Source organism: Eublepharis macularius, chromosome 9 (assembly GCF_028583425.1).
Source record: "Eublepharis macularius isolate TG4126 chromosome 9, MPM_Emac_v1.0, whole genome shotgun sequence".
NCBI classification, from domain to species: domain Eukaryota; kingdom Metazoa; phylum Chordata; class Lepidosauria; order Squamata; family Eublepharidae; genus Eublepharis; species Eublepharis macularius.
The window spans coordinates 78,666,604-78,681,352 of NC_072798.1; positions in this window are offsets into that span (position 1 = coordinate 78,666,604).

Sequence of the window (14,749 nt, forward strand, 5' to 3'; positions counted from 1 at the left end):
AATAATATGTTTATTGCTTTTCCGGCCGAAGCCATAAGCCATACAAACACCAAAAATAAATATGTAGCTGAACCTTGTCAGTAAACTGTGACAATGGTACTTGGGAAAGAAGAATACGTAAACCGGACACTGTATGAAAACAGTGAATTTAGCCAAACTCAGGAGAACAAAATTGTGTGGCATCCAATAATGACCTGCATGGATGGACTGTGGCTCTATGCAGTCATTTATTTTACTGTGCAAATGAAGGCGAAGAAGGATACGGCCCAATGGCCACACAGCTATTTAATTTCACATTTTCCTGTTTGCTCAGAAGCCTACATGCACACATCCAAGTGCATAGAGTCTCCTGGGCAAACTGAACCTCCAATACATTGAGTTTGGGGGAGTAAAAAGCCAGCAAATATGAGCCCGGTTCTCCATCTGTGTGTTCGCTTATATGCTGAGAGCCAAGCTACAAGTGACGAATGACACTTGAATGGCAAATGAACAGACTCACGTGTATTCCTCCCTGTTCACTTGCGCTACACTTGATCACATAGTGATCAATGGAATATCTGAAGCAGTCAGTAGGAAGGTAGGAAAGGAAAAAGAGAGAGACATCTGTCTTCAAGGCCACAGTCCAATGAGATCTTTAAATGTACAATGAAGACTCACACATTTTTACTGTTATTTAAATAAATTAGCTCAAGTGGATTAGCACTTCTTTCCATCCAATGTTCTGGATTACATAACAGCTATGACATTTCCATATGAACACAATGCATAACAAAATTAAAGATTATGATTTCAGAATCTAGGATGAAGAAAAGTCTACACTGAGAAATACTCTTTCATGTATTAATTAATAGCAAAGGAAATTAGATGTACATTTGGTTCTCTATATTAATACATTCTTTCAGATCAATCCTAGAAGGAAATGGAATCATTTCCTCAGCAGAATTAAATCTGCTCTATTCTTGCTAACGATGGTGTGATTTATTAGGTATTATTAAATTATACAAAGATGAATAGGCACGCAATGCCAATGAGGAAAAATACATCACAAGCCTAGAATTTGTTGACTTCTTGTGCTGTGATGTTTTTGTTTAGGATATGTGGGCTGCACTTCCATATTGGTGGACGGAGCGTAGGATGCTGGGTGTGTTAAAACTCATTGCATAAGTGGAAGAAAAAAGGCTGCTTGCTGTGAAACTGCACTATGATTATTAATGAATAAGTGTAATACAAACTCAAAGTTTGAGCAATTACAAGTTGACCTTCTATAAAGCTGGTGCCATCTTTATTTTAAACAGCTGCTCTTAAAAATTAGGGATGTACAATTAGATGGTAAGCCAATCAAATCCCAAACCAAATATTCCCCATTCTTTAATACACTTATTGTGCAGAATTTGACTTCACAATGACACTCAGAAATGTGGGGGTGTCTCAATGACATCATTTCACTTTAACAAAGGCAAAGGCATTGGGTGAGTCAGAAGATAATGTAAACAACGGGCCTGTTGACCAACCAAGAGCTATACTGATGTTGGTTATGCAACAGGAAGCAAAGAGTAGGAGTAAGTAGCCAATTCTCCCAATGGAGGGAAGTAAACAGTGATGTCCCGCAAGGAACAGTGTTGGAGCTAGAGCTGTTTAATTGGTTCATAAATTATGTGGCATTGGGGCTGAGCAGCATAGTGGCTGAGTTTGCAGCGGACACAAAATCATTTAAGATGGTGAAAAGCCCCAAGCCAACTCTGTAAAGCTCCAGGAAGATTTCCATGAAGTGGGAGAATGGACAACAATGTGGGAAATGAAGTTCAATGTAGGTAAGCATAAAGTGATGCACATGGGAACAAAAAATCCCCAAGTTTAAGCACATGCTAATGGGGTGAGAACTTGCTGAGACTGAGAGGAAAGAGACTTTGGGGTCATAGAGGATAGTTAACACTTTCCACATAGTGAATAGTTAACACTTTCATAGACAATGAAAGTGTTAACCCAGTATGCTGCAGTCGTGGGGGGAGGAGGGGGAAGGCAAACTTTATTTGGGGGATTATTGCAAGTAAGTTGCTGTCCCTTGATTGGCCAAAAACCCCTTTGCCCCACTGATATTGTCATGTGCTATCTTTTTTTGATGTGGGTTTGGGTGAAATGAATGAATATGAAAATATAATAACCAATATTATAATGCCCCTGTACAGATCTGCTATCTATCTCCCTGCCCACATCAAATACTGTCTCTGTACCTTTACTGCCTTCTCTGTCCTTCTGCCTTCTTCTGAGGTTGCTAAATGCCACCCTGTGCTTGCTGTGCAAATGTTATTAATTTCTAACGTGGGGACTTTCCTCCCTCTGTCTGAAATTTGGGAGGGAACTTACCTTTGATGATGGCTACAGACCCTGAGAATGTCTTCCCTACTAGGCAGAAATGAATTGCCACTGGAACCAAAGAAAACGAATCCACATGCAACACACAAAGTAAAATTGAAGTTATTATTACAGAAAAAAGTGAACACAAATAAAATGTTGGTATGTATCCATCAACTGAACAAAATGGCATCCTACTCTTTAGATCATGCCACATCAATGAGACTAAAGTAATAAAAATAAGTTACAAAGCTCAGTCTTAATTGTGAACTGTTCTTCAGTTCTCCTTTTCTTCCCTTTGAAGTTAGGAGGATAGATTTCAGCTAGTTCAGATCACACCCTGTATCTGACAAAATAATTATTCCAAGCCTCCATTAGATAAACACAGCAGGAGTATGACTAAAACGGCTTCAAATTATCTGCCAGAGTCTACCAGGCATAAGCTTCTCTATCAAGTAAAGATATATATCTGCTAGTTCACATTTTTGTTACGATCCCTGCAGGATTTGTCCCCCCCGCCACAAGGGATGGAAGGAATATACAGCATGTGGTTGGTTCAGTAATACCATATATGTAGATGTTTTCATTAAACATACCACTTCTTGTGCAATTTTCTGGATAAGGCTTGACAGTATGGCCAATGAGAAGCAACCAAAGCCAGGAAAAAGCATAGAAGCCATAAGGCGGCACAGGTCAGAAAGGATGCAACAGTCCAACCTCTAAGCAACTGAGGTGCTAGCTTCTACTGATGCTTTGGAAAAGGCCCAAAAGATAAGTTGTAACTTAAACAAGGGATCATAGAGTGTCTGAGGGCCAAGCTACACATGACGAATGACACTTGAACAGCAAGTGGATTATGTGGAGGGCAAGTGAACAGGGAGAAATACACTTGCTGTTCAAGTGTCATTCGTCACTTGTAGCTTGGCCCTGAGAGTGTGTAGAAGAAACGCCATTCTGAGCTCTCTACAAGCACTTTGCCAGGTTGTATCATGCAGATATCAAAGTTTAAGACAGAGCTTTCTGGACTAAAATGTTAAACACCAGACACCAAGAACTGTGTACATACCAAAATACAGTAGAGATTTTTAAACAAGCTTCCCCCCTTGTCTAATATTGCATCAAATCACATCTCGGGGAGGGCTAAATTCAAAAAGATTTGAAAGAACAAGATTTACCCTATCATCATCTGTCCAATGAACAGACAGAAACAGATGCTTTGAGCCAAGAAACTTGATGTGGGATAGTTAGCATAAAAAACCCTGGTTCACATTTAGCTAGAACTGAACTGGGACATTCAGGACTGTTGATCATCCTTATTGAGAAGAGACACGTAGGCCATTTTCACACATCTTACCGGCTCCAGTACGTTGTGCAAAACTCCCTCAAGGACAGCATCTTCCTGGTGCGATTTCACACGAGAACCGGGAAATTGCGCCAGGAAGACGCTGTCCTTGCAGGAGTTTTGCGCGACGTACCGGAGCCAGTAAGACATCTGAAAATGGCTGTAGTCTTCAAAGCTGGAGATGAGACACAATTTACCTGAAAAAATGAAAAAAAAATCTTATAAGAGCCACCCTCTTGGGATAATAAAAAAGCTATGGATACATCCTACACTAACAGTGCGATCCTAAGCAGATTTATACCCAAACTACGTTACATTTAACTTGAGTCCCCCATGGGCACTTGCAACAGGATGCCAGGAGTAAGTGGTGGCTCCCATTCTGCTACTCATTACCATTATATGTCTACTCCTTTCTGGAGCTTAGAGCAATGTGTGTATTGTTCTCTCCTCCCTCCACTTTATCCTCACAACAATTTGATGATAAGACAGTGAGTGGTCCAAAGTGGGGCAGGAAAGGATTTGAACTCAGATCTCCTTATTTCTAGCTTAGCACGCTAACCCGGCATTACACTCACTATGACTACATATTACATTCTTGTGATCAGAAGATTATGCGATTATATTCTGCACTAGTGCAGCAGCGATCACTGCTCTGATACATAAGTGTACAAGCTGTCCTAACCACATAGACAGAGAATATAGTTGCTGGAAAAAATGTGGGAGCAGCCACAGAGAAGGCAAAAACAATACTGCTCTAGTTAACACACAAATGGGGACGCTGAAGCACCCTACCCCCAAATCTAATGGACACTATTGTGTCTAAATAACTTGTCAAGAGTGTATAGTTGTGACTATGCATGAGAACAGGCATGCAAACTGCTAGCACTGGAATCCAGTTGAGTGTGGGGATTAGACAGGTCTTCCCTCCCTCTGCATTTTCTAAAATTCAGGATTTTTGAGCAGGAGTGCTGGTATCATTGGTGGCGTCAGAGCACACACACTGTTTATTTTTTTCTTTTTGTTGCACATGCACTAGAAGAGGGGCTTGGCCTGCACATGCATGAGAATTGCCATATTGTTCCTGTGGAAAAAATCCCTCCACTCAAAGGTTCACCCCAATATTTGGATGTTTAGAGTTGCAAACTGATTTTTAAAGGTTTTTTTCTGTGGACAAACAACATGCAAAGAGAGAAGTCCACTGCCCCCCCCCCATCTAGTCAATTGTTTTCAAGTGGCGAGTACTCAACGTTTAGTCATGTAAATGTCTCTAAGAGGAGAACCAAGAAGCAGGCCCACTCTTGAATTAAACCAGAATCCCACTCTTGAATCAAACCCACCAGATTCAAAAGTGGTAACAAATACCCCCAAACTCATTTAAAAAATCAAATTATCATGAAAAATAAATACAATAAAGGGAAAGGCCCAGATACATCTTAGAACAATATATATTAATCAGGGAACATTTTTAAAACAAAAATTAAAAAAAAGATTTGCCTACAGACTTGCCTATGTGAGGTGGGGGGGGCGGGAATCCTTCTTTCCATGGGAAAGCATATCAAGAGACCAAGCACAAAGGCAACAAGTGAGGGTTGAGTGGCTGGGCAGAACAATGAGCATCCCAAAGTGCAAGAAAGTAAATGGCCAGAGGCAAAATACAACAAAACAAAACAAAAACACATTATCAGGGCAGAGAAAGAAAAAAGGTACCAGTTGCTTCAAGCACACTGGAAGACTGAGGATGGTGTGGAGTTGTCTTCCGTTGCCCCGGAAGGTTGGACCAGAATAAATGGGTTGAAATTAAATCAAAAGTGTTTTCAGCTAGACATTAGGAAGAACTTCCTGACAGGTAGAGCGGTCCCTCAGTGGAACAGGCTTCCTTGGGAGACGGTGGGCTCTCCTTCTTTTGAGTTTTTTAAGCAAAGGCTAGATGGCCATTCTGTGAACCTAGGCAGATCATGACAGGCAGGGCAGTAAGGGTTACATCATTGCTTAGTTCTTGTGGCTCCTTCTTACATGCCCAGGGTAATGCCAATTTGCAACGTAGGGTCAGGAAGCAATTTTCCCTAGGTCAGTTCTGCTAGGGATCCTGACCGTTTGTCATCTTCTGGGCAGGGGGCAAGGGTCACTGGTGGTGTGTGAGGGAAGGGGTGGTAATTGTGAATTTCCTGCATTGTGCAGGGGGTTGGACTAGATGACCCTGGAGATCCCTTCCAATCCTATGATTCTATGATTCTTACAGAGATAAATCTCTATCAGGCAAGTATTCAAAAAATGCTTGCAAATTTGCTGACACAAAGGGTAAAAAAATCCTCACTCCAAGGTGGGGGAAAAAGAGCACAGGATGGGGTTGTCCCACATTTCAGTTGTCAGTGGCAAGTGGGCAGGAAGTGGGAGGAACTACCCAAAACACAGGAAACATTTCACGCATGATCAAATAAACACAACTCATATTCAATTGCTGGAAAAAGAACCTGGGGCGGAAAACCAGGGGGGGGGGGAAGTGAGGCAAAAACTAATGGCTCCAGAGAACATGCAGAAGACAGACAAACCAAAACATCTTGTGCAGAATATTTCTGAATGCTGTGCAGAAAATCTCTGAATGGATGGTGGTGGTAGAAACATCTTGTATGCCATGATGAACATGCATTTTACTGCATGCGCATGAACAAACTGCAGGGCACAGTCTGCTATTTCACATACTGAATTTGCTTAGATATATTGTGTAGTGTTAACCTACTGCTAGACAATTATATTTTCCCAGCTTTTTTAAAAAAACGACATGTACAGTTCAATTTGGCTTTCAAAATGGGAGAGGACAGATTGTTGCAGCATAATAAATACAGTATATGCCACATACAGTATACAAAGAGTACAGTCTTCTGCTATGGGAGACTTGGGCAATGATCCATGGTACAAGAAAAGCTACAAGCATGTCTTTATTTTCATATGTGGACTATTGGAAGGTATGCTGCAACAAATTAAAGGTTCTTCACCTGAAACTCAGTGCTTTGCATGTTTATTCAGAAGTAAGAGTGCCTGAAACTGCAGCTTTAGAACCAGTGAAGCAGGCTGCCACTCACTTCACTCTGAGGAGGCTATCTATCTTCCACGGAGTTGCTAAGCAACTGCTTGAGGGAGTAGCGGTCAATGATGGAGAGGGCTTTAGCTTGTACCAGAGAGGGAGAGATCCAGGAAACTAAAGTGAAGTACTTTGTCAGATAGTGAATGAGAGAGGTGAGCTTTGACAGATGTGTAAGAGCCTGCTTGAGAATGGCTGTGGGGGGAGTATTGATAAAGCCTGCTCAGGAAAGGCCCAGAAAAGCAGAGCTGCATGTTCAGGAGGACTCAAAAGGGCACACCAACAAAGAAATAGTTATCTGACCTGAGCAGAAGGGAAACATAATATGCAGAGGATATACTGGGGCCTGGATGATTATAAATATGACAATATAAAGTTGATATTGCTAGCTACTGTTATATTCTGGAGTTACCTAATACATGCTCTAATTGATGATGTACCAGTAACATTGTAATGTTTGAACAAGGAGGAAAGAGGTGTATTTTTTAAATTACATATTCAATTGAAACAAGTTGCAACTTGCAAGTTATGATTATTCGTTTGAATATTCAAATGAATATTCGTTATTCTGCTTGATTTCCCCTCTCCCCAGCCAGCTATAAATAAGCCACATTAAGTTTAGTTTAAAATCCTATGTTGTCTCCCCTTTTTTGTGATTGCAAAGACATTTGGAATCTGGAGTCTGAATTTTAAACCCTGATTTGTTCTCCAATTTCATTTGATCCTGTGTTTTCATATTTTTAGTTAACACTTTGACCTTCTGCTTATTGACCTTGAAACCAGCCACTGCACCAAATTCTTTCAATTTTGACATTAAGATTTCGATTCCCTTTACGGGATCCTCCAAAACCAACGCCAAATTATCCTCAAAGGCTCTTAACTTGTAAGTTTCCTGTTTCACTTTTAAACCTCCAATTCTCTCATCTTGTCTTATATCCCGTTCAGGACTTCGAGCACCAGTATAAATAACAAGGGTGACAGTGGGCATCTTTGTCTTGTACCTCTTTGTATTCCACATGGTTTAGTTAACTCCAATTTATCCACTATTCATGCTGACTGGGATGTATAAATCAATTTGGTCCATTTTATAAAATTATCTCCAAATTCCATGTCTTCCAAAATCTTAAACAGAAATTTCCCGTTTAAATTGTCAAAGGCCTTCTCAGCATCTAGAAAAATCAGAGCCACTTGTCTTTCATTATGTTTTTCCAAGTACACCAAAATATCCAATACTATTCTTGCATTGTCCTTCAGCTGCTTCTTAGGTAGAAATCCATTGCAAAGGCTTTTGGAGTCTGGAGTCTGGTACAATTGTGTTAGTGTACAATTGTGTAAACCAGGCCATCAGCATTCAAGTGAACTACAAGAATAGCTTTAAACCTGTCCATCTGGCAAGCAGCCAAGTTTGAAGGTAAACTTTGGTCTTGCCTATCCTTCATCACTGTAAAGCATTTTGAACACCAACCCTAAGAAACAGAGAGATCCAAGATTTAAGAGGAGAGGTGAAGACAAGATCTTGTAAGCAGAAAGGATCTAGTATCTTGTAGAGATTATCAAGGAATTTTAATGGACTACTCATCAGTGGAATTTGTACTATGACAAAACACAGAAACACTAACACAGTCTTCAGTAGATACTCATTTTTTCACAAAAGGCAGTATCTGTTGAATAAGTGGAGAACTGTAGCTTTGGAGAAATATACACACCATCTAGGATTTATAGGGTTTGACAAACTAAAGGAGCCTTCTCAGTCTGTTGATCTGGCCATGAGTTCCTCTTATCCCCTAGGAAATATGTGATAGACCTTTTCTATAAGCAGAAGCACATTCAATACAAAATCAAGAATAAATTAAGCTATGCTTAATGTATATTCTTCATCTGATAATGGATTAAGACAAGTTGCTACCACCCATATTACAAAACCTGGGATATTAACTCGAGTAAAATTAAGTCACAAAATCATAGCATAAACCAACAAAGCAAACACTAGCTGTGTATTCCTTTGCACCAGTATCTGCCTTTGTAAGGTTTAAAAATAACCTGAAAGCAACTAAAGGATGGAGAGAAAGGAAAGCAATCCTCTCAAGTTTTTTTTTTTTTTGCTTTAATTTTTTTAAGCAAGGAGACAATTGCTACCTTGATATCAGCAAGCTTTGGTATCACTAAGAGAGACATTAGAAGCAGTTTCCCAGGAAACCAGAAATCATGAAGTTAAACTAAGCACTTTTCAATTGTACCTAGAACACATTGGTGGTGAATGCAGATAATAATAGAATTATTTTCTCTTTGTAAGGCTATCAACACTTTTTACAAAAAGTAGAATAAATTGTCCTGGGCAATCAGAAAGAAGAAATAGATTTGCTGCTCTAAACTCTTAGTAGCTAATATAGAATAATATTTTAATAATTAATCATATGATTTGCACAAACACAGTAGGACTGGAGGGGAGACAGTTACAGGCAAGATCCAAATGTTGACATATTTAATTTTTTGTATTATATCAGTGACATACTACTGACCCAATTCTCAAGTTAATTCTTTATATGGGAAAGTTAGCATAACACTATCTTTTATACATTATTTTTGCATTGTAAATATTTCATCTAAACGCATATACGTTTGGCAAAATTCAAGACCAGCTTATCCTGGAAGTCTGTCGAAAGCCAAAGTTCTCCAGCACATTACTGGTATAAATCTCACAATGTCACTAACTTACAGGCATGCACAAGATGCAACTGCCAACACAAATTCATGCAGCCCAGTTTTTGTGCATGTTGATTGAGACAGTAGAGAGATAGCTAAATACTGTCCTCCCTGTATGTTTCTATCTATAGCTGTCCATCAGTTCTGAAGGCTAATAAAGAAAAACTTTTTCAAGAAAATCTATGACCTGAGGCCCTCCAGGACAACTGGTTGGTTGTTGTGTGGTCAGGATGAGGGCTGCACCAAGGAAGTTCAGGAAGAGAAAAATAAAGCAAGGAGCAATGGGAGATTTATTGATAATGATAGATCCCAGGGAGATTTATTGATAACGATAGATCTATGTCAAGGAGCTGCAGAGGCTAACCCATGAGTTCCCCCAGGGTGTGAGCACACAAGTAATCAGTCCAACATTTTAAAAAAATGGTTTATTGAATAAATAAATTAATAAGACTATAGCCAACAGATATCAAAAGTTGCACAGAAGACAAAACAATAAAGCTAGCTTTTTACTACCTAAGAGTTTCCAAAACCACCAGATAACACCACCAACTTACATCTAAGAGCAGACCTCAGTATAGCGTGGTCTATAGCTGCAGATCTTATGAGCACAGATTTGTGCCTTCCCATGAAATCTCAGGCACCTCCTACCTCCTGCTACAATTATAGTTCCTAACAGGGCTTTTTTTCTGGGAAAAGAGATGGTGGAACTCAGTGGGTTGCCCTCGGAGAAAATGGTCACATGGCTGGTGGTCCCGCCCCCTGATCTCCAGACAGAGGGGAGTTTAGATTGCCCTCCCCTCTGTCTGGAGATCAGGGGGTGGGGCCACCAGCCATGTGACCATTTTCAAGAGATTCTGGAACTCCATTCCACTGCGTTCCAGCTGAAAAAAAGCCCTGGTTCCTAACCCCCCAGATCAGGTGATGGCAACCTCCAATCCTAACAGGCCTTCCAAAGAATATTCCAGCATCTTACATTATTGCTTAGGTGTCCCCCCCCCCTCATGAGAAGCTAATGGCTTCAACCTTGAGTTGATAAGATGTTAGCTAGACCAGACCCCTTAATTGATGACACCTGCAAAACAAACAACCCCCCCTGGGCCCATTACTTTGTACATTAGCCCTTAAAGGAGGAGCAAGTTATTAGCTCACCTTACAATCTCCTGTTTTCAGTAAATAATTCTTCCATTGCACCTTGCTTCGTTTTCTCTTCCTGAATGAGATGGATATTTCTGGTCTTACTGAGCAGGAGACCGCTTATGTTCTGAGACCTCCTGGTCCTTTTCTCTTCCTGACGATCATGAACTAAAGCAGTTCAGCTCCATTTAAGCACCTGGTTCTTGTCTAGGAGAGACTGACTAGAATGAATTTGGCAGCCCCTGATTTAATCTGAAATAGTCTTACTTGCACAAATTCAGAACAATGGAGCCCCACTACCAAAGGCTGAATAGGAATATAGGATTCTTATCACACTTCGGATGGTAATGGCCTGCATTTCCTACTCCAAAGCATTTCCCCCCCTGCCCTAATCAAACTGATTACATTATTTTGCATTGTACTTTGCATCCTGACTCCCTTCTTTGCAACGCCCCTCCCACCTTCTGACTGGGATATAAAGACTTAGAGCTGAACCACACGATACGAATTACACGCGGATGACACAAAAACTTACTTACACGTGTTCCAAAGTTGTTTTCAACTACACGCGCCAGGACTGCAGGACCTCCATCGAACCCGTGTTCGTGGTGGCACGGGTTTTCTCCACGTACCTCCAAGATATCCCGTCATGCATCTCCACTTTGAACAGATAGGAAGTGGAAGATATAGGAAATAAGGATGCTCTGCATTGCCGACTTACGTGACTGTATACACGCACCGTTGCGGCAACACTGGAGCAGAAAATTTTGAATGCATGCCTCCTGACACTCGCTCAGTCTTGTGTAATTCGTATCATGTGCTTCGACTCTTAGAGAGGTCTCCGCTCCTACTTTTATCTGATGAAGTGTTGACTCTCAAAAGCTTATACCCTGGAAATCTTATTTGCTCTTTAAGGTGCTACTGGACTTGAGTCTTGTTCTTCTACTTGCTGACCAACATGACTGCTCACCTGTTATTGCCTTCTGTTGTCTTTGAGACCTTTTAGCAAGTCAATGTGGCCAAACAAAAGCCTGTAGGAGAACTGGAACCTGTATTTCTCCAAAATATTTCCACAAAAGCTTTGCTGTGGGATACACACAGCCGTTTCAGGGCCTTTCTATGTCTTCACAGATTTCCATTTTGTTGCCTCTTGTTTATATGATTGTTTAAAATTGTAAACCCCTCCCCCCAGAAGTTGACTGCACAATCCAGAAGACTAGAACATTTCAGAAATATGTGGCTAATTTTTTTTTAAAAAAATGACTTATCACATAGCATAAGCTGTGAGGATTCTACTGAAATTAAAATGCAGCTATACTGTTTGAAATGTAAGGCGGAAAATCTGTCCTTGTGGTTTCTCAATGTTACCCAAACGCTGCTTTCCCAGATAAAAACTTGCAGGAATCTCATAGAGAAAATGACATTCTTCATAATACCTTGGACTATTTTACATATGTCTGAGCACTGCAACGCTTTCAAAAGGAAACTCAAACATCAAATCGGCAGAAGACACATGCCATGAATTTGCTGTGAAGTGTTGCCAAAACTACAAGAAAGCAAGGTTTTCAGTGACAGGAAACTGTCGGAATATTGTAGCCAACTTCATAGCATTTTAATAGCATGAAGTCCAAAAAGACTCCAGAAACATTTTTAAAAGATTAGCAGAATATATGAATTATACGAAGCCTGTTCTTTCACCTATTAAAAACTTGCCAACAACATGTGAAAGAATGTAATTAAATATCTAAACAGAAAAAGACTCTGAGAAACAAGTGATATTGCTTTTTTCCACAGCACTTCAGGAGAGTTTATTAACATCAACTGAAGAAACTGGTTGGCTCGAAAGGCAGAGAGAGGGAGTGCTTGACTGGGAAAAAAAGTACATTCTACCATAGCAACTGCTATATCAATGATGTCTCCCAGGCAGCATCAAACTCCAATGACTAGGCAGCTTTTTTTCAAATGTCACACAATTGAAATTTCTGGAGCCGTTTAACAGAACATTTCCAAAGCTTGAGCACCCGCCCTAGATAAAAGCCATATTTTCTGCCCAACCCATTAGAGGACCATGATCTTGAACATATCTACTAGCATTTTAATCACAGATTCCATATATATTTTACACAGAACGTACATAACAGAAATAGTATTTGGTCTCAGATGCTTCACTAATGAGTTAGGGATCATATACTTCACCACCATGTTGCCTTACATACTATCAGTTGCCTTAAGTATGTGCTCCTATGTGCTACCTGTACTTCAAGTATGACCCTACTGGTTAGTTCTATGCTGTCTAATGTCAGTCCTAGAATTGCTTATGTTCTGTTTCAGCATTTCTTCAACTCTGTATTGGATTCTTGCCAATGTTATGTCTTTGTAAACTTGTGTTTATTTACCCTGCTGCATTGTTTATGAAATTGTCCTTGATATTGACTGTACTAATCTTGTACTGTGTAATTTGCCTTGAGTTTCAGTGAGAAAGGCGGACTATAAATAAATAAATAAATAAATAAATAAATAAATAAATAAATAAATAAATAGAAAGAAAGAAAGAAAGAAAGAAAGAAAGAAAGAAAGAAAGAAAGAAAGAAAGAAAGAAAGAAAGAAAGAAAGAAAGAAAGAAAGAAAGAAAACAGAAATCAGAAGGTACCAAATTGATAACATCTGTCTATCTAATACTGGCTGACTTCCATGCTGATAATGAAAATAACTAAACAACCCCATACAGACAAGGTAGGAGTCTTTACATACTCAGGGAACTCCCATGTATGCATTAAAAATGAATATTGAATGTGAAATATGTAATATATGAAATATTGAAATATGTAAGATATGAAATATTGAATGTTGAGAGCAGCTGAGAGTCTGCTGAGAACAGAGGAGTGAGTAAACCTGCTTGAACCCCTGGAAGCACAGGAACGAAGAGGTGATGGTGGTTTCAAATTTTTGCCCCCACTCCTGGTTCTTACCTGCTTGTATTATTCTAAACGGGGTAACTGGAAGGGGCTTCAGGTAGATAGTCATGTTGGTTTGCAGTAGAACAGAAGGATTTGAGTCCAGTGGCACCTTAGTGACAAACAAAATTTTCAGTGTATGAGCTTTCGAGAGTCAGAGCTCCCTTCTTCAGATACAAGGAGGAGTGGAGATCCCTGAGCCTTTATATCCCAGTCAGGAGGTATGAGGGGGGAAGCAAAAAAGGGAGTCAGGATGTCAAGGTACAATGCAGCTTGACCTGAGCAAAAATTAGCACCTGTAGTAAGAAAAGAATCCTATGTCTCTATTCAGCTCCAGGGTGTTTCATTGTTCTGGACTTGCAAATGACCTCAAGTTCAGCAATCTCACATTGTAATCTGCCCTTGAAGCTACTTTGAGGACAGCCACTTTTAGGTCAGCAATGGGGTGTCCTGGAAGATTAAAATGTTCTCCCACTTTTTTATTGTCATGATTTTTAATGTCAGATGTATGCCCCTTTATTCTTTTGCATAGGGACTGACCTGTTTGTCCAGTGTATAGAGTGGAAGGGCATTGCTGCTTCTTGATAGCATATATAACATTGGAAGATGAACAAGTGAATGAACCTGAGATGGTATAACTGGTGTTGTTAGGTAATGTTGTTGGATCGACTATGGGGACAGAGTTAGCATCTTGGTTTGTTGTAGGCCCTGGTCCCAGAGGCTGTGTTAGGAAGTACATTATTGTGAGTAGAAGAGCAGCCTTGAAAGTGTGTGGCCAGTACCTAGTGACTTCTCAGGAAGGCTTGAACAAGTTTTCCATTGTTTAGAGCACGGCTGACAAAGCTGAGGAAATCTAATCTCCTGTCAGCAGAGCATAAGGTTGCCAGCTCCAAGTTGGGGTGGAGCCTAGGAAAGGTAGCGGTTGGGAAGGGAAGAGACTTCAGCAGGGTATAATGCCATATAGTTTACCCTCCAAAGCATCCATTTTCTCCAGGGGAACGGATCCCTGCAGTCTGTAGATCAATTGTAATTCCAGGAGATCTCCAGGCCTCACCTGGAGCCTGGCAGTCCTAGCAAAGCATCAGTCATAGCGCTTCCTGCAGGACTGGGGAAGGGAATCTTGGATCCTTGAAAATGAGAGAGGTGGGATATCCAAATGCAGGTTCCCTCATGCTACCTTAGGGC